At 36.8% G+C, this 26,328-nt stretch overlaps 1 protein-coding gene across 3 annotated transcripts in view; it reads left to right on the plus strand.

Annotated features, from left to right (window-relative positions):
- LOC120420517 (transient receptor potential-gamma protein) overlaps positions 1–26,328 on the plus strand; it is a 236,388-nt gene that overhangs the window by 139,935 nt on the left and 70,125 nt on the right. For 2 of the 3 annotated variants that reach the window (XM_039583580.2, XM_039583582.2), the window contains exons 3-4: positions 5,883–5,928; positions 13,990–14,411. The gene's annotated coding sequence lies outside the window, so the exon portion shown is untranslated. The remainder of the gene's footprint in view (positions 1–5,882; positions 5,929–13,989; positions 14,412–26,328) is intronic. The other variant, XM_039583579.2, reaches the window with a different exon arrangement.

Below are 26,328 nucleotides of genomic sequence, written 5' to 3' on the forward strand. Positions count from 1 at the left end.
TCCAATGTTTTTGAACAAATTTTGCATAATCTTAAATCTTTATCTAGTACTATCTGTTTTATACTTTAGATAAGTGCGCTGACCACGCGGACGCGCTGTCTTGTTTTTGCATGCTCATTTTCATTTCTTTTATGTCGCTGTTTGTGTGCATGGGGTGATTGGTTATTATAACTTATTGGACATCATAAGTGCAGTGCTTCAGGGGACGCGCAGTCCTGTTCTTTTCGCGATAATTTTAATCGTAAATGATCTTAAAAATTTATTCCAACTGGCATCGATCGATTTTATGAAGAGTAAAGCATCATTTATTTACTATTTTTGAAATTTGCTCGCGTTATCTAAATTGTAAAAATATACTGATAAGTCCAGCCCATAGCACTATTGCTCGGCTGGCACGCGTTCGATAAAAAAAAACTTTTTAAATGATCAATTATCTATCTTTCCGCAGCCGGCTGCCTAAGATTTAAAATTTTCAACCGATAAACAAAATGCTCATGGTCACATCACTGCCACTCGTGAATCCTGACCTCATACCCATCTACTAACCCCCTCAAAACTCATGTGATACTTTGTCGGAGAAGCAGTCGATTGGGCGGTCTCTATCACTCAAGTATCGGACTAACATTCCCATCCACTTCCCCGTGACCCTACCACTGGTCGTGGCCGGCGCCGGTATTGATCAGCATGATAGGGGCCTTTGAGAAGTTGCGAAGCGAGGAAAGATAGCACCCACTTATCTTCCACGGCTCGTGGATGTAACTTCTGGAGGTCCTGGTCAATAACGGAGTAGCAACTGCGGGTGGGCACCTATGCTTATGCTTATGCTTATGCTTATGCTTAAACACTAACTGTCATTTTTACCCCCTGACTTTTTTCTTAGAATTTTGAGGAGGAACAAAAACTTTAAAAAATGAATTGTCCTTGTCTGGAGTTTGTATTTGTTTCTTTCTCTTTACTTATTTCATACCGTTCCAGATTTTTGGTTATTGAACCCTCTATAGCTTAAACTGATCTTTGTTTGTCCCAGTTTTTATGTGATCATTTAACATGATTTGGAGTGACTTAAGTTTTTTTTCGAGATATACAATCGGAAAAATTTAAATGTATTTTTTATAAACATTGAATCGTAACATAATATTTATTAATCTCTAAACTCACCGTATATCTAATCCTTAACGGTAACTGTTCAAAAAAGCGATAATAACGGTTCCCACGATCCCGGTAGAAGTGGAACGGTGGAACATTCCCACAGTAGGGGGTGGAATGAATAGGATAAATGACAGGAAATTTTCTGAAAGGAAGCGAAAAAAAGGAGTAAATTACGAGGCAGCACCACCAGGCAATAGAACCTAGCTCCTGACATTGAGAGATGGGGCTCCCCAGTTGTAACGGCAAGGGGTCGGAGGAGTGGCCAGAATAGTTAGTTATTTTTCTGTCTTTTCTGATGATGGGTACGAATTGGAAACTGCATTATACAGATAGTACATTTGAGAGTGGGAACTTTGCAATTTTGTGAGAAACTTTTGCGCAAAACTGGGTCATCGTTGGATCATTTAAAGAGGAGGATCGTAGTAGGCTGCCAATGAAAAATTTTGCACTACCTTGTTTTAGTTTTGAAAGTTTTAAAATGTTTTTCTCATTTTTTCACCTCGCATGTTTTCCGCCATCATCATTCCTGCCTACTTTGATGTATAAAACCGTTTCCTCGTAATCGACAGCCCACAAATTACCTTTTAATTCCATACAATTTCCACGTGCCAGACCAGGCAATTGCACCGGGTCTGGCCACGGCACCACCGAAGTTGCTGGCTTTCAATCACGAACCGAACCCTGGCCGGTGGCGGTGGCCTCACCTGAGTAGGCCGGGCCGACACAAAGTTCGTTCAACTCTCGGCCCACTTTGTCCTGCTGCAGCAGTTCTGTATAGACTTGTGTTGTTCACCTTGTGTACTTCGATTGCTTCTTGCATGCAATTTTATGTAACTTATTGCACCAGTTGTGCACTGTCAAAAAAACTTGTTTGAAACACTTTTTTTTAAATAAAGAAAATTCTCTTAAATTGAATATTGTTAGTTTTAGGATTGAACAATTGCATTTTTTAATTTATTTCAGTGCCCCTTTTCGAAGTTTCTTCCAAGAAACTTCCCCTCAAACATGGCTGGGAAAGAAAAATCGAAAGTTGCATTTTTCATGGCACACTTTGATCGCGGAGGAAAAAGGGCTGGTCGTAGGTTGGGTGACATGCAAAGGGGTGGGTGGCGCCAGGACACGGAAATAACAGCCTGCTGCCAGCCAGCCCATTTGGTTTGCTTTTATGAGCCCTTCCTCCTCCCCAAACGCAATGAAATTAGGCCAAACCTGAGTGTGCAACCCCACGTGGAAACCCTACAGGCCGGAAGCGGAAACTATATTGTCGGGGGAATTGCGGGTAGAGGAACTGGGGAGGGGAGGACTAATTTTTCGGTTGCCTCATCGAAATTGGCTCTGGAAGAAAAACAGCTTGAGTTTTTTTTTTCGAACGGGAGGAAATGAAATGGGGAATGAGGAAGGAAGTCGTTTTTTTGTAGACATCACTTCGCTTTTTTTTCGGTCAAAGTAAAACTAGTTATCTGATAGTGATTTCTTTGCTGGTTGTAAGGGATGTAAAAGCACATGTAAAATTTTTTTTAGTGTGTGGTCCGAAAAATCAGGGGGCAAAAACATATTTTTTTCAACTTAAAAATTTCTATGTAAATTTGAATGCAATCAGCTGAAATCAATTTAAAATGCATTCCCTTGCGTTCAGAATCATTTTTAGCATGTTTGGGTTGATTTAAAAATCTTTTGAATTTTTGAAAATTTTCGATCTTTAGTATCGCAAAAAGTTTTTTTTCGTTGAAATTTTTGTTTTTGTCAAATCTTACATTTTTTGAAGACTAATGATTGCAAAACAACTTAACTAGTGTAAAATGCATTTTAACACTTTTTGCATTCAAATGTTGAGAGTAGTATGGCTTGTTATTTAAATTTTTAAATTTTTGTAATTGTAATTGATTTTTTTGCATAATTAAAGCTATGCTAATACCAAAAATTGCAATAATTGTATGAATTAATGAACAAATATATTCCTCAATAATCTGTGGTCTCAAAAACCAAAATTTGATTTTTTTGTTTCCCATTTGATTATAAATGCAAAAACATTCTTAATACAATGTATTCTAAATAGATTACAGTGGGTTTTAAATGTTTTTCTTTGACAGTTAAACTAAAATTACAAGTAAGTTTTTTTTGCCACTAGATTTTTTGAGATAACATTGAAGAGGGGGAGGGGCAAAACCTCAAGTAAATTTAGCCTAGGCCGGACATAAAAAGCTCCTTACCAACTTAAAAGAATACAGTGCACTGTTAGTTTTCGAATAATAGTTTAAATTTAACCCTCTTCAACCTAACCCTGCCTTTAGACGGGCTCGATTTGAAAAATCGCAAAAAATCCATTTTTCAACCAATTTTTGATTTTTAAAAAGCATTGGAAAGAAGAACTCTTTAAATTTAGAAAATGTTAGGGTTGGAAGTTTAACTTGTTTTATGTGACTTTGCCAATGTTTTTAAAAATGTAATTTTCTTAGGGTCAACTTTGGGTCTGTTTTTCACCAACATTTCCTATATTTTAAGTAAAAATAAGTATGCAGTATTTTTTTAAGTGTCCTAAGACAATGCCCCTACGCATTTTTTTTTTAAATTTAAATGATAATATTGCCATTCTATAGCAGAAAATGTGGAAAACAAGTAAAAATTGAAAAAGTGACTGTAAAAACATGAAAAAATAGAAAGGCAAAATGTAATGATAGGAGTTGATAGAATAGGCTAAATACTACCAAAAACAAAGATCAACTGAACAAGATAAATGCAAATTAAAATACTGAAAATAAAACAAGAAAAACATAAAACAAAAAAAGTGAAGTTTTTCGGGAAAAATAAAAAAAATCCAAAAAATTTATTTCAGAGCAAAATAGGAGATATTATTGTTTTTCGGGAACGAATTCAAGATAAAATCAATTGATTTTTTTTTTGGCTGCAACTTAACTATCCCAAAATATTGGAAATTATGCTTGATTTTTTTTCCCTCAATGAAGGACGAAAACATTAAGTAATTTTTCAACAGCCTGACTGTCATGTACAGTATTAAAAATCTCAATTATAATTAAATATTCAAAAGAGTTATCAACATATTTAACAAGCAGTCTCTAGTTCACATCAATTTGATTCGTAAATTTGATTTTGAATCTGACCGATTCTTCGGCTGCTTTTCAAAAAAATCCCAAGTTTTTTTCAGCGTTTTGGCTGTAGTGGCAAAATAAAAGAAGAAACCCCCTAATGTTATTACATATTTGGAAAGATAATTGATTTTCCTACAAGGACATATCATGCAGAATGAACCAAATAGGGGAAATCTACCCATTTTAATCCTAATAAGCGGTCGTGTTTGAATGATGCTGGATAATCTAGAGTCTCCCTTGAATTTTACTAAAACCAAGTACACCAACGAGTAGAGCAAGTTTTTGTGAACATTTCTGTTTATTTTCACTTTCATTAAAAGTTATTCTATTTCTTTACCAAGCATTTAACAAAAAAAAATTCCCAAGGGTATTCTAATCGAGGCGAATGCATTGGGCCACGCCCATTTTTCTAATATCGGCTTAGTTCTTTTTTCTTCCAACACTCTGTCGAGTGTTGCCATTTGCGCTGACAGTTCAAACGAACACTCACGAAAAGTGGCATTTATAGGGAAAGTTTCCTGGCATCGCTGGCTGTGCTGCTGGTGGTGTTGACGGCCAGCCTTTGTTCTTTTTTGCCTTCGTCTCTCGCTCGGTTTTCTTCAGCCTTCGATTTGAATGCAAAGTGAAAATTGAAACGTCAAACGACTTGACGCGTTTGTTTTTTTGATGGCGCTTGCTAATTTATTACATGTTTCGGGATTATTCTTCAAGTGAGTGACTAAGTAACGGTCAAAAGAACATGTTGCCGGTAGTTGGAAGCAATTTCATATCTTAAGCGCCGTGAAAAAGTAAGCGAAAGTGAAAAGTTAATTTTGGCGATATTCATTAAGCGCTTGAGGGATTCTCGTGTGTGTCACTGTGTGTGCCAACAAAATGATGAGAAGTGGTCTCGCAAAATACAAATTATGATCAAAAGTGCATTAAATGTGATCTTTTTGGCCAGTTAGTGGCATACATTTGCGTGCTTACTCGAGGCGGTGCTGTTGCTGGTAAGTTTATAGCCCAAATAGTATTTTTGTAGCTTTAATCGAGCATCAAACTCTCCATATGACGAAGATAGGTGTTTGATTGGAAAGGGTAGATTTCCCCTAGTACCTGTGCTTCCCCTGAAATAAAAATGTAGCGTGACGGGACAACATCGTTAAACTGGACTTTTAAAAGGCACACTACAAAAATCGCTTCAGTTTTGCCAGTTTGATTTTTAAAAACTTTTGCTCTTCTACACATTATCACAAATTAAAAAACGAATCTTTTGCTCCTTGAACTGAAAAAATATGTTGAAATTTGAGTTTTTGCCCGCCATTTATTTTCGTGACGGGACAACGAAAGGAGCAGATTTATGAAAAAACTCCTCTCCCGTTCAATGGCTTGCAGACCATATTTGGTCAATATTCTTGGCTTTTAAGGTAAGAAAACGCATTTAAAGCACATTGCAATTATTGAATCATAATAAAAATGTTTTTTTTTCATATTAAATCACATTGAAAATTGAAAAATGTGACATTTTGGTGTAGCTTCGCTAAGAATCGGTCATCTACATATCAACTTTAAGATGATAAACGACCCTACACTTCCTGAAAAAAAATCTATCTCTAATCTCTTTTTTTTTTCTCACATTTTTTCCAGTTCTCCGAATGGGCGGATCAGCACGAAAATGACGCACCGGATGAAGGTAAGCCGGTTCGTCCCGTAGAACCTGTTTGTATACAGACCAGGCCTGTCTGGGCCATCTCAACAATGCTGGAAAATTCCAACGAAAAAAAAAGTTGCTCATTTTTTACCGCTCTAAAACTGGTCTTGCTCTTTATTCTGTTGTGCTCGTCGAAAAATAAAAACACGTTTAAAATGTATGAAAAATTCCTGCTCTGTTTTTATTCTGCATCGTCATCGCGAATGAAACCAGCATAGAAAAAAAACAAATCTACATGATACTTTAACCATTCCTCTCGTAAACATAATCTAGGACAGTATCAAAAAACCCGCCGTTGCGCGCCACCCTCTCTGCAGTATCAAACGAATTGCGTCCCGCCGCCAACCAAACAAATCCATTTTCCACTCGATGCGATTTTCCGCCGCCACCACCTCGACGCCAATCGCAGTAAGCCATGGAAATCCACCCACAATAGAAAATAAAGCTCTCGTTAAGGTGGAGCAGGGGAAAAAATGGTTGACAATTTGTTTTGCTGTCATTTTGTGCTCTGTTTTCACCTGTTTGTACACGAAGAGAAAACAAAACAATAAAACTACCTACAAAAATGGGATTTGAGTGTCGAAATTGTTACGTAATATTATTTGTAGAGCGGCAAAAACAATAATTGAGTTGGAAATAATGAAATATGAAACAAAACTGTCTCATTTGACACAATTCAAACGGAACAAACTAAACTGCAATATTTTTAGTGAAAATTAAACAGAAAAACATGCAAAAGTCAAAAAACAGGTTAAAAACAGCAAATAAGACAGTCTTACGATTATCGTGAAGTCACCCCGACGCAACCAATGGCAATGGTTGCTGTGATGTAATAATTGAGATTAAATTTGTCGGGAGAGTTTTACCAACCTGGGGATTAATCCCGGTGAGGATTACCAGAGCCCTCTCTAGGGTGGGGGAATGGGCAAAAAGGTGAGCACTTTTACGGGCTTTGGGACACACACACACACCTTATTAATGGTGTTTGGGATCGCTGGAATGGTGAAGCCATCATCCGCTAGGAATGAGGGACTTTAATGGTGGGCGTGCTGAAAAGTGGTTCGGTGATTAAATGGAGTTTTATGGGAAACGGTTTTAATGGTCGTGCTTTACAAGCATCTTGTTGATGTTTTCTGAAGTTATTTGAAATTGATTGATGCTGCGTGATAATCGTGGTGGATGAGGTCAGAGCTCGATATTCTCTTTACAATCAAGTTATTATTAACTTATTATAAACTTGATGATTTTTCAAACCGTAAACAACAGGGATGCCAGATTTGCAGATATTTAAAATAACAGGCATTTTTGAAAGTTATTTTCCATTCATTTTATTCAGAATTTTCATACAATGTTCATATGATATCGCTTTTATATGTAAAACTCCTTTTTGTATGTACCAGATATTCCGATTTTTTATGTATTCAGCATTAGACAAGAAAATTTATTTTTTTGGCTGCCAATCACAAACCATCCGAATTTTACGATAATTTCACAATAATAACTAATATATACCAACTAACAAGAGTTCTTTGTACAGAACAAATTCTGTAATAAACTGAAGTTTTTCAAGTCACCTACTGAAACCTATTTTTATCAGCTAAATTTTATGAAAATTACTTTTGCTTACTGAATTTTCAAAATTTCAAAATGCGTCAAAATGTCACATAAATTGAATGTGACTGTTTATTTTAAGCGTGTTAATAATTTAAATTTTTGAAAAGTTTGGCAAAATTGCACTTGAATGAGTTTTTTGGATTCTTTTTTACTGATACTTTAATTAACCATTGCTTTACAGAATCTTTAAATATAACTAATTCTAAATAAGCTAAACTTATCAATGTTCACGTAAAACTTAAAAAAACATCAAATTAATTTTGATTCTTTGATCAATATAAATTATGGAAAACCAAACTTTTGAATTTAATTAATATATTTTCTAGAAATGTAGAACATAAATTTTTTTTTTAACTTAATTTCAAAGAATTATTAATATAAAGTTAAATTGTGATTTAGCTGAAAACCTATAATTGAATGCAGAAATATTGTACAGAAAATCATACCTCAAATTGTTGATGTATTTTTTTAATTACATCTGTCTCGACGGCCCCAAAAAATCGCTAGGAGTTTTGAAAATTGTGAAGTGAATGGAAAAAAATTGTTTAATTGTAAAATCAACAATTTTCAAAAACGTTTTTCTTTAAATTTTGTGAAACTGATCAAATTTACATTAATCCATTAAATTGCGAAATCATTAATTCATCAAATCGCCCTAACTATCAAAGTTATTTACATTAACTCTGGGAACACTGTCAAGAGAAATCGATTCCGTCAACTGAGGTGAATCGGGACTACAGTCTGAATAGGGACAGCACGTTTAAGAGCACTTTAAAGCTTCAAATTTGGAAATGAATGCACACATTATGTTGCTCAGAATCTGGTCTAACCGATATCACTCAAAAATGTCAAAATATTAGGCATTGCTAAAACTGCTGTCCCAATTCGTCCCGATTCACCCCAGATGACGGTACATTTTTCAACTTCTAAAATCATATCTTGAGTATTTTTGAATAGGTTCTATAATCATATAAACTTTGATCGGGCTCAAAATTTTTCTTGGGGTTCCTTGGCCAAAATAATTTGACACGTATTTTTTTGTTTGACCATTAGGGTGACCTACATCGTGCTAGGGTGGTTAAAAAATGGCAATTTTCGTCATATTTAGCAAAAACCACTTTTTTCAAAAATACATATCTCCGCGCCATTTCATCTGATTTCAGCTGTATTAGACGCAAAAGAAAGGCGATGAGTTTGGCTATTTGGGAAAAATAGTAAGAAGTTTCAAAAATCTAGCTTAACATTTGAAAAACTCGTATGAAAACTTAAAATTGCGTTTTGACCGTGTCTGGACCAAAGAGCCTATGTCTGAAAATATTTTTATCGGATATTTCGGAAAATTTCACATTATTGATTACCCAAGTAACATTTTATCCAGGAGTTCTACAAGAGCTCTTCAAGATAGCTACAGCATAGCAGTTTGGACTGCGGTAGAATAAAACTCTCTTCAAGTACTCTTCCAAACTCCTGAAGAAGTTTTGAAGAGAATTTTATCCTACCACGGTCCAAACTGCTATGCTGTAGCTATCTTGAAGAGCTCTTGTAGAACTCTTGGGAAAAAATGTAACTTGGGTAAAAATTGGCGATGTCGAACCGTACGTTTCCGAGATAGGAATTTTTTGAAAATAAAAGCTGAGTTTTTCGACGCGCTACGCGCAAAAACAGGAAAATGACGAAAAAGAGAAAAAACAACATATTTCACTAAAACTGCGATAACTTTAAAATAAAAGACGCAACTTTTGGTCTTCGCTGAAATTTTGAAGTTCTTACAGTTTTAGTGAAAACAGTTGATTTTTTGCCGATTTCTTCATTTTCCTGTTTTTGTGCGTGGCGTGTCGAAAAACTCAGTTTTAATTTTGAAAAAATCATATCTCAGAATCCTGTTAATGAACTCCTCCCGTTTTTTAGTATGTTATGTACAAATTGTCCGAGGAATCCGATAAAAATATTTCCAGACATAGGCTCTTTGGTCCAGACACCGTCTAAACAGCATTTTATAGTTTCATACGACCTTTTCATATGTTTGACTAGATTATTGAAACTTCTTACTGTGTTTTTTTTTTTTTTGAAAGGCCAACTTATCACCTTTCATTTGCGTATAAGACAGTTAAAATTGGTTAAAATGGCGGGAAGTTATGATTTTTTGAAAAAAGTGGCTTTTGCGAAAAATGACGAAAATTACCATTTTTCGAACCGACGTAGGTCACCCTAATGGCCAAACAAAAAATAAGGGTCTAATTATTTTGGCCAAGGAACCCCAGAAAAATTTTGAGCCCGATCGGAGAATTTTTTTTTCGGGTAAGGCTCTTTGTAAATGGATTTGTTGTATATTGAGGCCATGCAATTTTTTTAAATACGTTAAAAATTAAAATACAGATTGAAAATACATTGGATAACGTTAACTTTTAACTTATTTTAAATTATGGGATTAAAGATCGAAAAAACACGTTAAACAAAAGGAAATAAAATCAAAAATGTATTCATTTGCCAATTTAAGTAGCATAACTGTTGGAGCAATAAAAACTTAAATAACAAAAACATAGCCTCAAAATTTGAAAAAAATATGTTTTAAAATGCGTTTGACAAAAACTTTTTCAAAACATTTTTACCAGCCTTAAATGGAATTCAAAATAAATAAATGCAACAAAACAAAGTAAGACCTATTCAATCAAATCAAATATGGAATTTCTGTAAAATGCATTTAGTAGAAAGAATTTAGGGTTCATAAACAACTATGTGTTTTCATTAAAAAAAAACATGCCATATTTTAAGTTTTTTGAACAAACTTGAATAAATATTTCGATCAATTCGACATTTCGTTTTTACATTGACATTCCATCAAAATTCTCTTAGAAGTCCAATAACCTTATAAATTAAAAATACATTATGAAAAAAGTATAGTCAAAAATATGAATTTCATAATATAACCAAACAAATGTGATTTTTTCTAGAAACACTATTTTCTTGCAATTTGTTTTCCGAAAAGAGAAAAAAAAGAAATTTATACTCAATCCATCGCTGAGACCAACCAATATTTTTCTCCCTATCCAGCAAAACTATTGCCCAACTCAATAAAAACGTCAAATCCCTCCGTTCGAAAACAGCGCCACAAATTTATGGCACCGACCATCAATCAGTGCTGCACTTTCAGCAGCAGCTCGGCAACAATCGTAAAGTACCTATCCGGCAAGGATGAAAACTGATTCATCATCACTTTACCTTACTTTTTAAAGGGGATTTTTTTTTTGTTCTGCTTGGTTCGCTCGCAAGTTGCATTCATGGGGTTTGAGGCGAAAACTGTACCGAGCAGCTGCAGAATTCACACCGTCCACCATTACAGTGGGTGGCACAATTTCGTTGGTAATGCTTTTTTGCTAAATTATATTTACAGTTCAAATCTTTAAAAAAAATATTTAAAATCCTATAAAATGCTTGATTTTTAGAAAAAGCTATTTTGTCAAATCGTGTAATCCATAAATTTACAGCTACCTAGCGACTTCAACGCGAACAGGAAAAATGTGCACGCTCACTTGGATCGGGAGAAATTTTGGAAAATAATGCTTAAAATTTGAAATTTTTCTAAAATCACCCATCTCTGAATCATCTAGGAAAAGGCGGAAGCGCGGAAAATGCTTGGATTTTTCTTTTTTGCTTTTTCTCCACTCAAGTGGGACATGAGCGGAATCGCATGGGAGGTCAATAAATTTATGTTTGACATAAAATATCAAATTCCAATTTCGCTCTTGGCGGTATTCCGGTCCGATTGTCCGCGGTGCCACGGACTGTCTGGCCAACTGAGATACCACCCCCAACCCGTACGGTTTGAGGTTAGGTTAAGCTTTCTACGATTCCGCCCGAGCTTTTTACTCCCAGATCCTGTTACACCGTAAAGATGAGCTCGTTGACCGCCATTGTTTTTCCAAATCGGCCCCGAAGACGACGTCGCCAGGATCAACAAACAATGAGCGGTATAAATTTACTCCCTCAACCAACCTCCCACAGCATGGCCCAAGGTCCTCCGGAGAAGATCCCTACAACCGTCTTTGTCTCGTTTCGCTCGGAGCTCGGAGCCAATGAGCGACATATTTTATCCGATTTAAGTCAATTGAAGCGGAAACAATAATGGAAAATAAATAACCTTCCGTTTTTTGCCCGGCTTGGCAAGGGAAATTGTGGGGGAGACTAGAGCGCCTAAAGGTTGGCAAACCACAGAGCGACATCTGGTGAGGGAAAAGTTGGGACGATCTGACTCGTAAAAATGCTTGTTCTGTGGTTTCCATGGAAAACTGTCGGAAAATTTCGATTTGGGAGGAGTTTTTCTTGACGGGATGGCCTCATTTCGTATTTATTTAATGTTGATTGATTTGTTGTCAAGTTGTTATTACTTCTTGGCAAGAAAAAAGTTTCGAAATGTCACAGCAAAAAACTGACCACCCGCAAGGGAAGTGAAGTTATGTAATCCTGTCAAAACATGCTTTGATGTCCCTTCAAGCGAAATTTCAAATAAATTGCATTCAATCAAGCTTCTCAACTGATTGCAAAATCGCTTCAGAAAGTAACTTCAACAAATTTAATAAACTTCAGTACACAACTGCTGACAGCGAATTTATGATCTCGATAAACACCAATCTGTAATTTGTTCGTCTCAAGTGCAACAACAACAAAAAAGCACCATTAAAACATTCCCTTTTATGGACTTACAGAGTCAAGCGTCATTACTCATCGAACCGTTCCTTTTGGTGGTACCGGTTCGATGGCAACATCTGTGGACATTTGTCGACCCCCTGTGTCAAGGAGCGAGGGGGTTAAACGATTTCATTTCCGGTGCCCCAATATCGTCGATGACCGTTGTTGCTTTTATGGTCCTTTTTCCCTCCCTCCCCGGGAAAGTAAATTGCTGACCAAAGATGTGTTAATGGTATTTGCGAACCACGGTTATTAACACCAGCTAGTGAATAAATTATTTCGCACCACCCTATTGCGGGCGTGTGCTGCAATTTCGACGTTGGGAATTTCTCTGTAAAAGAGCTAAATTTAAAAAGAAAAAAAAAACTGTTGAATTACTGCTAAATATCTGTTGAAACACTGTTGACATAATGTTGAAATACCTTTGAAGTACTGTTGAAATACTGTTGAAACACTGATAATACTGTTGAAATACTGTTGAAATACTGTTGAAATACTGTTGAAATACTGTTGAAATACTGTTGAAATACTGTTGAAATACTGTTGAAATACTGTTGAAATACTGTTGAAATACTGTTGAAATACTGTTGAAATACTGTTGAAATACTGTTGAAAAACTGTTGAAATACTGTTGAAATACTGTTAAAATGCTGTTGAAATACTGTTGATATACTGTTGAAATACTGTTGAAATACTGCTGAAATACTTTTTAAATAGTGTTGAAATACTGTTGAAATACTGTAGAAATACTGTTGAAATACTGTTTAAATAGTGTTGAAATACTGTTTAAATAGTGTTGAAATACTGTTGAAATACTGTAGAGATACAGTTGACATTTCTTTGAAATACTGTTGAAATACATGTCATTTGCGATGCTTAGCGCTGGGAGTTTCTCTGTAACAGAGCTAAATTAAAAAAATACAATTATGGCATGCTGTGTAAATACTTTTGAAATACTGTTGAAATACTATTGAAATACTGTTGTAATACTTTTGCAATACTGTTTAAATACTGTTGAAATACTGTTGAAATACTGTTGAAATACTGTTGAAATACTGTTGAAATACTGTTGAAATACTGTTGAGATACTGTTGATGTTCTGTTGAAATACTGTTTAAGTTCTGTTGTATTACTTTTAGTGTACTGTTAAAAGCTTGAATCGAATTGAAATTATAATAAAAAAAGAACTACAATAATAATTTAAAAAAAATTCAACATTTAAAAAAAAAATATTTTGATTGCTTTACAAACTATAAAAAATCAAATAAACCAATTGATTTAAAAATGTTTAAACTTCAGTTTAAAATAACATAACACAAAAATTGCTATTTTCAAGAGAGCCATTTAATGCAGTGTGCCCAATTGAACGCAGCTGGTTCCAACTGTATTTTATTACCAGTTTACGGTTTCTCGCAATAGTCATCACCCTTTTGGTAACAATCGTAAACGGTTTACTTGCGATTGGCAATACTTTTTCTCTTCATTTGAGCTGGTGCATGGTGGTGGAGTCGCAAGGTGATTGGATTGCAATGCGGTGGAGACGCAAGGTTGTGTACATAACGAGAATGACATATTTTCGGATAGCATCAAGCGCACGCGTTCTCAAATGTCACATGCTTGACATAGAGTAGATTATCAAAGATTTAATTATTTCTCTTTTTGTCCTGTGATCGTGACAGCTTTTTGTACCACTTTTGTCTGAACAAACTGTCTCTCTTTCTCTTTTTTTTCGTTTATTTGCAGAATTGATTACTTTTGCTTAGCTATAAAAACCCAAAGCAGACACACTCTAAAGTTAACAAACACTACAATTTGACTCGCAATCAAACACACGTACACGTACAAGCAACCAAACACAAAAGACCATTCCAAGTGTAAATATAAATCGTAGAAAAGAAAAATTTAAGTGCAAAACAAGAGCTCCAATCTAAGCAGGCCACGGGACACGAGCAACGTGTTTGTAAATAGACAGCGAGACGACAACGAGCGTGTGACGTTTCTGTCTCTATTGTGTTTGTGTCGTCGCCGCCTACTGCTATTGCTCTACAACACTACAAAAGCAAAAATCGTGTTGGTGGTGGTGGTGTTATGCGACAAAGGTGTTGTCCCAACTCAAACTAGGTTCGCATCCTCTCGATGTTGAACCCAAGCTGTGAATGGTACCGGTACTGCTCTTCTTCTCTCTTGATTCTTACTACCCCCCTTTGTTAGTGTTAGCTCTCCCTGTTTTGACGTTTAAACCCCACTTTACCCCTTCTCTATTTCGTTTATGGAATGTTATTGTTAACTGTGTGTGTTTGTTTTACTAATAGATACTCTGTCTTTGTTAAAAGCCCGAACAAATTGCCAAAATTTATTGCCACCCTGTAAACTATTTTAAAAGCGAAACAACAGCCTGCTTTGATGACGTTGGCCACGGGGGGTCGTCGTCGCGGTGGTGCCGCCGCCATAATGGCGGCCGCTATAAAACCAACATTCTCTCGTTTCGCAGCGCGGTTTCGCTTGTTACAACGGCCAAATTTGTCGCACCGCTTGTGGCGGGCAATGTTTGTGTAGTGGTGCTGCAGAATAATTGGTCCAAGTTATGACGTTCATGTGCACGTGTTCTAGTTTTATTGTTAGGGCTTATGAAAGAAATTCATGGTGTAATTGTTGTGCGAGTTTGGCATGGCAAAGCAATTTGAACATTGAAACCCAAGTTTATTGTTCATTCAAGAAGTTTTATTATTTTTATGGTAAGCTGAATACCATTACTCTTGTTTTTTTCTTTTTTTCCTTGAGGAAATTACCGATTCCTTTAAATTTTAATATTTTTTCATTTGGCTTAGCCTTTTTTTTGAAATTAAATATGTCTTTATTGAACATTCTTATAATAATTACATTTCTTTTACATGATAAGTGGTATGGCCTAATGCTCTTCATCTTTGTTGTATTTTTCGTTTTATTATTAACTGATCACATTTATTTATTTGCTTCAAATTGTTTTACATTATTGCATTGAATTGAATACATTTGGGTAAAAAAGAAAAAAAAAATCACTTTAACAACTAATCCTAACCTAAAACTAAAAAAATAAATCCATTGAAATATTCAAAATCACTAGAACGAGTAAACTACGAACTGTATTTTAAGATAAATGCTCCAAGAGTTCTTACTTGTTCCTGACGAGTTTTACAACCACGCAGTGTTGTTGTCATCTCGATGAAAATGTTCAGAAGTTCTTGTGGTGAAAACAGGTCACTACTGCCTTCACCCGTTGATGTTGGTTGGTTTTCCCTCGGTTGCTGACTGAAACCTGGAGGTGTTGTATGCTCTGCAACTTTTTGCCGCTGATTCAACGGCAATGGCTGCAGATTTGGAACCACTCGAACAGATCCCGCTCCAGGTGACGCCAAAGCAGGAAAATCCACGTCCGTGTATGCTGGTGGTGTTTTGCGACGATTTGGTTGGTGCCTCGTCGTCGCTTGCTGCCGAATTTTCACAAACTCAGCACGTTTTGGGCAGCTCCGATTCTTGGTCGAATGGTCGCCGCCGCAATTGAAGCATTTCGCTTCGATGTTCTCGTTGATTGTGTTGCAAGCTTGAGTTTTGTGCTCACCTCCGCAGGTTGCACAACGACTCTTGATGAAACAGTTCCTTCCACCATGTCCAAACTGCAAACAGTTCGAACACTGTGTCACGTCACGGTGCACTGGACGATAACGTTCCCAAGTCACGATGATGTTGAAAATTGCCCGAACTGCTTTCAGCTCAGACGGCATTGTCGATCCTTTCTCGAGATGAACCAGGTACAGTTGATCACGATACTTGATGTCCTTGTTGTGTCTCGTCATCTTGAAGACTTCGATCACGTTCAATTTAAGAGTTTTGAGCTCTTCTTTCAGCACACTCACATCCATGTCGTAAAGGCCTCGGAGGACCTGTTTCATGGGGCGTTTACCTGGATCGTCATGGCTGTAGTATTCAATCTTGGTGTTGTTCAGGAAATCCCGAACGTAGTTGTAATCCTTTCTGGTAGGTAGCAGAATTTTGAGTCCATTAGCACACAAGCGAATGGAAGCTCGTAAAGCACCAGATTTGATAAACCCGGTCAGCCACTTTCGCACCGAATCCGATGACGATGTTTTCACAAAAATGGGTGGCAACTTTTCCCGTCGTTCAAATTCTTCCTTCTCACTCACGTCCACAGGGAGGGTAGCGAACTGGTTTCCAGACAACTTTTGAGCGTCCTTGCTCAAACTGCCTGGCTTTGCAGGTAGCGCTTCGGCATTCTTTAGCTTCTTCAAATCTGCCGATCCTGCTGGTGAGGACCGCCTCTTTTTCTTGCCGTGAGGCATTTTTTGCACTTTTAAAGCACTTTTCAGGAGCTAAAATCCAGGAGTACCTCACTGAATGATGGTCCACAAAGGAATGATTGGCTTAGCCTTTCTAATTGTTAACTATATGTTGGTGTAAACTTTAACGTCTTCATATTTTGATAATCCTTATCATTATCGAAACACAATAATTTAATTGACGACAATAGATGATCATCTATCATATTAGAGTTAAAAACGTGAATTAAAATTGAGTTAATTTAAAAAAAAATCGCAGGTTCTTAATTTTTACTTTCAAAACATATTTTTCTCTTTTGACTTTTAAAACATATTTCAGTAAGATTATCAAACAACATGGAATGTTTTGAAGTTCCTCACAAAAAAATCACGTTATACAATACCGATATTGCAACTAATGAAAAAAATAAATTATAATTGATGAAAAATAAAAATATTTTTTTTGTGAAATAATACGTATTCTTGAAACCAAATAGCATTTGTATTTTAAAACTTTTAAAATCTGGGAGGAATTTGTTTCAAATATTTCATAACAGGTTTGAAATTACGTATTTTACCCTCTTTTGGCCTCAACTACAGCTGAGGAACAAAAATTTCAAATGAATTTATACTAGCCGAACAAATCTAATCTAGTTTTTTCTAGAAAAGGCAGAATTAAAAAAATGCTAATTATCAGGGTTGTTAAAATATCAAAATATCAGCTCTCAGCAACTACAATTATCCCGCCTGAATATTCATGCCTCAAATACAACTGCTCTTCTCTCCTCATTGAAACTCTCAGCGCCGAACATAGCCGAACACGTTTTCGTGTTCACCCACTCGCGATTGACATTTTCCTTTTCTCTCTCATTCTCGCTTCCACGATCATCCTACCGCAACAGCGTTTAACCACAAAAGCCGCCACAAAACCAATTTTGCAAACGCAGTTTAACGGGACGTTATGCGTGGTCGGCTCCTAATCGTAATCTCGCGTTCTCTCATTGCAGTTTTCAGAGAGATTGAGAGACTCAGCGGTGAGAGCGCATAGTCGAGGAAAAGGGAAGGAGTGATCGAGAGAGAATGACATCGCTGGGAATCACGAGTCACAAGAAGAGATTTCACAAGCTATAGTGACGGCCGCTATACTCTCGGATATTTTTGGTGCAGAGATAATCTATTGATAGCTTTTCTATCACTCTTTTGCAACACTGCTAATTATTAAAAAAAATATTGGAAGATATTTCATTTAAATTGTCTTTACTATATACATGTTTTAAAGTTGCATATTCGGCCCATTAAAAACATTTGCAAAAATTATAAAAAGAATTTATTTTAAATAGAGTATTTGTATTAAAAGCATGAAGTTGATTTTTTTGGTCAAGGTCAATCATCTTAACTCAGTCGAGTGTTTTTAATTCATAATTGTTTTACTGCTGTTTTGCTCCTAATTTTCATTTGCTTATTTTTTTAATATTCATTTTTATTTTAATGATTTTATTTTTTTAAATTTAAATTAAAGCTAACATCGTTCTGATCTTGGTCTAGAAACAAGAAAAAAAAAACTTTATTTAAAAGAAAAACATAACAATAGGTGAGACATGCTCAGAGGCAAACCTCTACTCTAACAGCACAAAGTCTTCCGAAAACTCGCTAATAGTTTCGAATTTAAAATTTATCACTTGCCCCAACATCGAGGATGCAGCCTCAGTTCCAACGCAGTGCAAGAAGACTGCATCTTCAGGAAAAAAAAAGTTTCCCTCGCATCTGATAAAATGCCAACAGAAAAAAATACTTTGAAAAAACGGTAATGATGATGCCGCTTTCAAAGAAATTAACACGTGCTTTTAGGGTGATATTTTTTTTCAAAAGATTATTTTATCTTTATTGAAGATCAATCATGAATCTAAACTGAAAAAATATTTCGAATTGTAATTGAATACTACAAAAAATCCCATGTAAAAGTGATCACCCTAATTCACAGTTCACGCCTTTTTTTGCAGATTTCTCGAAAGAAGCACGAAAAAGTGGTACCTCAAAGTGAGCCAACAAAAACCAACGTTGCTCACACCTTGCAGGTGTGATGATAAAATTTGCTGCATCAACGCGCCATTTTGTGGGTGGAGTTTTTAAGTAGAAAATAATTACATTGGCACTCGGTAAAAGGTGATTACTTTCAGGTTTTTATTTTTTTGGTGCATTTTAGAGGAAAAATTGGGGGAAATTTGTAAGTTTTTATGTTGATATTCAACAAATTGATTTTCTTTCAAACATTGAAACTATGATAAATATTTTTAACAAAATAAGGCAATGGAAGTAAACTGGAAAAAGCTCTCCTCATTAATTTGTCTGGTTGCTACCAAAAGCTGTTCGAGCATATTTTTTGAAATCGACTGTAAAAGTGCTTCGGAAAACAAAACCATAAATTTAATGGTATTAGAGGGTATACTCCAAGAGGAACTTCTCGTTCTTTGCAGTCATCTTTTGGGATAAATGAAATTTATTTTCTTTCACATGTTCGAAGTGCAATTAATGTAATTGACATCAAACAACTCATAACCTATCAATATCCGAGATTACTGAATGATTGTGTCATTCAACAACACCTTAAATTCTGCAGCAGCATTCGAAAGTAGATGTCCTCAAGCACCAACTGGCCAACACTCAGCTCAGTTGACGCATTAGCACCGATACTGTCCAAAGCAGACATTATTTGCCTCGTTTGTGGTGCAAACAAACATGAAAGAGCACCGGCCATCATATCATACGAACAACCGACACCAGGACGATGCAGGAAAGGCGATTGTGTGTTTCATTTAATTAAGGCCTAAATCGCACTTCAAACGAATGAAAGCTGGAACGACAGCCGACCGGTCCAAACTCTGCAACCACTTGTTGCATTTGAAGTTTCATTTAGTGTGATGCTTTAGTGTGACAAGGTAGATTGAAAAGGAAATTGAGATGAAACAATTGACTTTTTGGTAGGCACACTGCTGTTATGCAATGAATGTCAAATAGAATAAAAAGCTACTTTGATAAGAAGCTACTTAAATTTTAACATCAACTTAAACATCAAAAATCTCAATAATGATAAAAACAAAAAAACATTATTGATCATATTCATTTCTGTCAAATCAAGATAAAGAACCAAGTACAAACATCATTTTTGCATTCTTTGTTCTACAGATTAAAAAAAAATACAAATTTGTGCAAAATTATTTGCATAGTTAAAGGCATAGTTACATATTTGCACTGCAAAATGTCTTATTTTAACTCAATTTATATTTTAAATGAGCATTCTCTAGAATTTCGCGAACATTTTTTAGACTTTTGATTTTTTAGATTAGATTTTTAAGATTTTGTATTTTTTCTTATATTTGGATGAAAATTATACACGCATTCGCTATGTCAAAAGAAGTCATTTTGCATCATTAGTTTTTCCCCACATGTCTTCATACAGTTTTGTGATCATGTGGTATGGCATGTGAATAGTGAAAATCTGTATCTAGAGATGGGACTTTCAGATCGATTCGAGGGCTTGGGCAAAGTTGTATATAAAGATTTGGACTTTCTAGAAAGTATAGGTACACGGCAAAAAAAAAGTTATTTAAATTTTTAATTCTAACAGTTGAATTTACAAACACGTATTTTAAATTTCGATTTTTCAATATATTTCAGGGGACTAAAAAGGCACCTTCTGCGTACAGTTAAGGATAGTGCAAAATCTGTTACCGGATTTATGAGTTTTTGAAAAAAAAAATGAAAAAAAAAATCCAATGCAAAGCATCGAAAAAACTTTTTTTCGCAAAAAATATAATTTTCATCAATACTTAGATATTATGGAAACTGATGATTGCAAAACAACTAGACAGGTGTTTAATGCGTTTTAAAACACCTTTTCCTTTCAAATGTTGGAACCATGGCTCGTAAATTCAATTGTTTAACTTTTTTATTTTTTGTCCCTCCCCCCCTTGACTTTGGTCAGAGCCGGGGGACATAAACTTCAAAAAGTATTTGCAAAGGCTTTATATGGAGAAAAAAAATCAAAAATATTATAAAACAAAATTTCTTAAATCATTTTTAACCCTCTGTAACCCAACTCCGCCTCTAGACGGGCTTCGATCTGAAAAGTCGCCAAAAACCAATTTTTCAACCAATTTTTGATCTTAAAAGCATTGGAAAGAAGAACTCTTAAAATTTTAAATAATCTTAGGGTTGGAAGTTTTACTTGTTTTATGTGACTTTGCCAATGTTTACAAACTTTTTTTAGGGGTCAACTTTGGCTGTGTTTTAACTAATATTTCCTATATTTCAAGTAAAAATAAGTATCCATTATGCCTTTACGCATTTTTAAACAATTTAAATGATAATGGCGCCATTTTATAGCAGAAATGTGGAAAACAAGCAAAAATTGAAAAAGTGACTGTAAGGCCGAAGCAAAAAAAAATTTCAAAGTTTTTGTCCTCGGCTCTCGCCGGGGTCGAGAGAGTTGGGGGGCAAAAAAACAAAAGATATATAAATATTCAAATAACAAGCCATAGTTTCAGCATTTGCATGAAAAAAGTGTTTTAAAATGCATTTTACACTAGTTCAGTAGTTTTGCAATCAATAATTTTCAAAAAAAGAAAGACTTTAACATCGAAAATTTTCAAAAATTCAAAAGATTCTAAAAGAAGGGAAATGCATTTTAAATTGATTTCAGCTAATTGTACTTAAATTTCCATTGAAATTTTGAAGTTTTTTGAAAAAAAAAATGTTTTTGCCCCCTGATTTTTCGGGCCAACTTTGAAGGGGGGGAGACAAAAACTTTAAATAAAATTTGTACCAGCCTAAAAACATGAAAAAATTTGATAGGAAAAATGTAATGATAGTAAGTCGTAGAATAGGCCAAATACTACCAAAAACAAACATAAACTTAACAAGATAAAAGCAAATTAAAATACTAAAAATGAAACAAGAAAAACAAAAAACAAGGGAAGTAAAGTTTTTCGTAGAACAAAAGATGCTCAAAATGACCATGGGAAAAACATGGGAAAAATAAAAAAATTCGAAAAAAAATTGGGCATTAGAGGGTTAAATGCAAATTCAAATTTTAGATAAAAAATTACATTACACCTTTGAAAGATATTTTTTTAAAAGATGTTTTATTTTGTGCATCTTTAAATTACATTATAACGCACCATTGCAAAAAATAGTTTCGAAAATCTAATTTCCTGCAATTTTTTTACATTATTGATCGAACGACTGGTTGCAGAGATACCAAATCTCAAAGCTTAAATTTGGTGAAAAATTGGTTTTTCTCTTTGTCATCTAATAAGCCCTCATTTCAAACATTTCTCTTGAATCTTCTGATCCAACATTTTTATTTCTGCTAATTCATGAACCTCACTTGATCTTGTCCAGCCAGGAACATTCAAAACCATTTTGAGTACCTTGTTTTGGACACGCTGGAGCTTCAATTTATGAGTTTTAGCGAGCTCGGCCTTTAGACTGTATTGTTCGGTCTTATGTATTAAAAGCACGTGATGAATTTTCTTCATATATTAAAAAAGACTTAATTTCTTTTAAACTAAAATACTCTATAAGTTGAATAACTTCGTTCAAATAATGTTATATAAAAAAATAAATAAAGAGTGTGTAAAAAAAAGGTGCAGGTGGTTATGTTACACATGACCAGTATGACAAAGAACTTAGCAGAAAAGCTTTTAAAATTAAGCCATTTTGTTGAATTATGCGTCAGATAAAATCAAAACATTATTGGATTTATATTTTCGCTCAATTTCTCTTTAAGCTCCGTATAAAAAACCATGATATCTATTTATTTCGATGTTTGTCCCCCAATCGGAACAATCGTGAGGTAGCGGCCTCTCCAGATTGTTGCCACCTTTTTCGAAATGGCCAGTATTGTAAACCATGAGTTGAGATACCCATATTGCCAAAACTCGTTGGTTCAATAGATGTCTTCCCGGGAAAACTTTCCTTTAGGGCACCGGCCACTGCAGCTTTTGGTCACCTTTTTCTAAATTGCCATTTTCATTACCAATATCAAAAACCATGAAATTTGATACCAATATTGCCCAAAATCGTATGGTTCGGTAAATGTCCTAACGGGTCAACCTCCCTGAGGGCACCGGCCACTCCAGGTTGTAGCCAATACTGTCAAAATGGCCATTTTCTTCACCAGTATCAAAATCCAAGAAGTTTGATACCCATGTTGTCCAGTCTCGTATGGCCTTCCATCGGAACACCCCTGAGGAATCTGGCCACTCCGGGTCTTGTGGCCAGAATATTCCGGTGGCTCTCAATTATTCTGGCTGGCCTGCCTCCGCTTGGTCTGCTCCTAGCTCCGGGCCAGCTGCTTTTCGGCCAACTGCTTCTGGGCCTCCAGGCCATCTGCTTCCAGGTCCAGGTTGTTGTTTACTCCTCGGCGTCCAACGATAGAATGATTTCCCAGGGTTGACGGAGCGGGGTTATATTGGCTTAGAATGGAGACGGATGTCCCGCCCCTTTGCGCCGGTTATCCCATTCCTACGTCATTCGCTTTTTGATGCACTGGTGGGGATGGGAAGTCGTAAAGGCAGCATTTTTGCCAACGATTTTCATTCCATCGTCATCGTTCGAACCGACAACATCGTAGCAGCAGCAGCAGCAGCGAAAAAAAAACAACGACTGGAGGAAATCAAGAGCAAGCTCCGAGAAGAAGAAACACGCCAGCGTGTGCGTGAAATTGCTGCCAAAACGACGTCGACGGAGAAAAGCAAGGCCTACTTGGATGGACGCTCGAGGAGATGGCCACAAGAATCAACTTCTGCTGCAATTTAACAAAATGGCGCTTTTCAGCGCCAACGAAAAATTCACGAAAGAGTTATTGTTTCAAATGATTCATGCACTGCTTTTGGTGCATTTTTAAAGCTTTTGACGCTTGGCGTTTAATTTAATTTAAATACTTCCCCCAAAATTTTCATTTTAAAAAAAAATTACGAATATTAACAATTTTCGCTTGCAAGTGTCAAAGGTCAAACGATCGCAGTTGGCCTTGAACAAGCAAGCGCATGCTTTGACCCACGACTTTCATTCCATCGTCATCGTTCGAACCGACAACATCGTAGCAGCAGCAGCAGCAGCGGAAAAAAAACAACGACTAGAGGAAATCAAGAGCAAGCTCCGAGAAGAAGAAACACGCCAGCGTGTGCGTGAAATTGCTGCCAAAATGACGTCGAAGGAGAAAAGCAAGGCCTACTTGGATGGACGCTCGAGGAGATGGCCACAAGAATCAACTTCTGCTGCAATTTAACAAAATGGCGCTTTTCAGCGCCAACGAAAAATTCACGAAAGAGTTATTGTTTCAAATGATTCATGCACTGCTTTTGGTGCATTTTTAAAGCTTTTGACGCTTGGCGTTTAATTTAATTTAAATACTTCCCCCAAAATTTTCATTAAAAAAAAAAAATTACGAATATTAACAATTTTCGCTTGCAAGTGTCAAAGGTCAAACGATCGCAGTTGGCCTTGAACAAGCAAGCGCGTGCTTTGACCCACGCAAAAAATCTTTCAGCTCTCTGATTGGCTGTTTTGTTTTACCGTGGAGTCGTGAAGGCAGCATTTTTGCTAACGATTTTCATTCCACTGTCATCGTCAACGATCGCAGTTGAGCCTTGAACAATTGCTCAAAATCATATGGTTCGGTAAATGTCCTCCCGGGAGAACCTCCCTGAGGGCACAGGCCACTCCAGGTTGTGGCCAACACTGTCAAAATGGCCATTATCATTTCCGGTATTAAATCTCATGAATTTTGATACCCATATTGCCCAAAATCGTATGGTTCGGTAAATGTCCTCCCGAGAGAACCTCCCTGAGGACACCGGCCACTCCAGGTTGTGGCCAACACTGTCAAAATGGCCATTATCATTTCCAGTATTAAAACCCATGAATTTTGATACCCATAATGCCAAAAATCGTATGGTTCAGTAAATGTCCTCCCGAGAGAACCTCCCTGAGGGCACCGGCCACTCCAGATTGTGGCCAATACTGTCAAAATGGTCATTTTCATTACCAGTATTGAAAAACATGAATTTTGATACCCATATTGCCAAAAATCGTATGGTTTGGTATATGTCCTCCCGAGAGATCCTCCTCAAGGGCAACGGCCACTTCAGGTTGTGGCCAATACTGTCAAAATGGCCATTTTAATTATCAGTACTAAAAACCAAGAAGTTTGATACCCATTTTGCCCAAAATCGCATGGTTCGGTAAATGTCCACCCGGGACAACCTCCCTGAGGGCACCGGCCACTCCAGATTGTGGCCAATACTGTCAAAATGGCCATTTTAATTACCAGTACTAAAAACCAAGAAGTTTGATACCCATTTTGCCCAAAATCGCATGGTTCGGTAAATGTCCTCCCGGGACAACCTCCCTGAGGGCACCGGCCACTGCAGGTTGTGGCCAATACTGTCAAAATGGCCACCAGTATCAAAATCCAAGAAGTTTGATACCCATATTGTCCAGTCTCGTATGGCCTTCCATCGGAACACCCCAGAGGGTTCTGGCCACTCCGGGTCTTGTGGCCAGAATATTCCGACTGGCCTGCCTCCGCTTGGGCTGCTCCTTGTTCCAGGCCAGCTGCTTTTCGGCCAACTGCTTCTGGGCCTCCAGGCCATCTGCTTCCAGGTCCAGGTTGTTGTTCACTCCTCGGCGTCCAGTGATAGAATGATTTCCCTGGGCTGATCGAGCGGGGTTTATATTGGCTCAAAATGGTGACGGATGCTCCGCCTCTTTGTGCCGGTTATCCCAAACCTCATAATTCGCTTTTTGTTGCAACTGTGTGGAAAATTCCACGCAACAGTGCCTTGTTGCGTTGCGGACCCCTTCCCCAGTACCAAGCATGCAACATTTTCGTAACGCGCGACATTTTTCGTTTTTCTGGATTGACACCTCACCAGAATAGAGCCCTTAGGACAAAGTTCTTTGTCAAAATCGGTATTTCATCAAGTTCATTCGTTATAAAGTCGCAACTTGAATTGACCTAGCTGTTTCAATACACCTAGAAACCGGAGTTGTTTCCCAAAACCTACTCAATCCCTCCCAATCGTCTGACCACACGTGTTTTGTTGCACACGCCACACCATACAGCGCCACAATCCGTCACCTCATCGTCCCTACAACGCAAGGGACAAGTGATTGGGGGAAGGTCCTGTTTTGAAATCAGTGCCTGCTGCTGGGTCGTTACTCGCACCATAAATTAGTTGCGGGCCCACACTTCACCACAACCGGCCCAAGTAACCCAAACTAATCACTAACACACTCCCTCTGAAAACCTACAGTGCGACGACCACGTGGGCCAGTGTGAGCCAGCCAGAGTTGCGGAGCTTATGTTCGGAGATCGGGTTGAAAGGTTACACGGAGCAAATAAATGAACCTGTGGGCAGTGGGACATAATCTCGGCTCATTTGGTCGGGTTTTGTGGGGGGTGGTGGTGTTGGTTGGTTCGAGAGGGATAGAGCTAATCAGAGATTTATCATGGCGAGTACGAGGAAATAAATTGCATGCTTTCTCCGCCGCTCCAACGGCGTTCGGCCAGAAGTGACCCACCCTAATGTGATGGAGAACGGAATGGGAAGCAAATTTGTGTGTCATTTTGAGCGACTGCTGCTGCTGTGGCTTCGATCCTTCACTTGAAGCAGTCGTCAATCATGTCCTAGGACAATAATGGGGTAATTTGTACCGGCAATCGTTACAGTTTAATCAAAACTTCTCACAAACTTGTCAAGAA

The sequence above is a fragment of the Culex pipiens genome, chromosome 2 (assembly GCF_016801865.2).
Source record: "Culex pipiens pallens isolate TS chromosome 2, TS_CPP_V2, whole genome shotgun sequence".
In the NCBI taxonomy this organism is placed as follows: domain Eukaryota; kingdom Metazoa; phylum Arthropoda; class Insecta; order Diptera; family Culicidae; genus Culex; species Culex pipiens.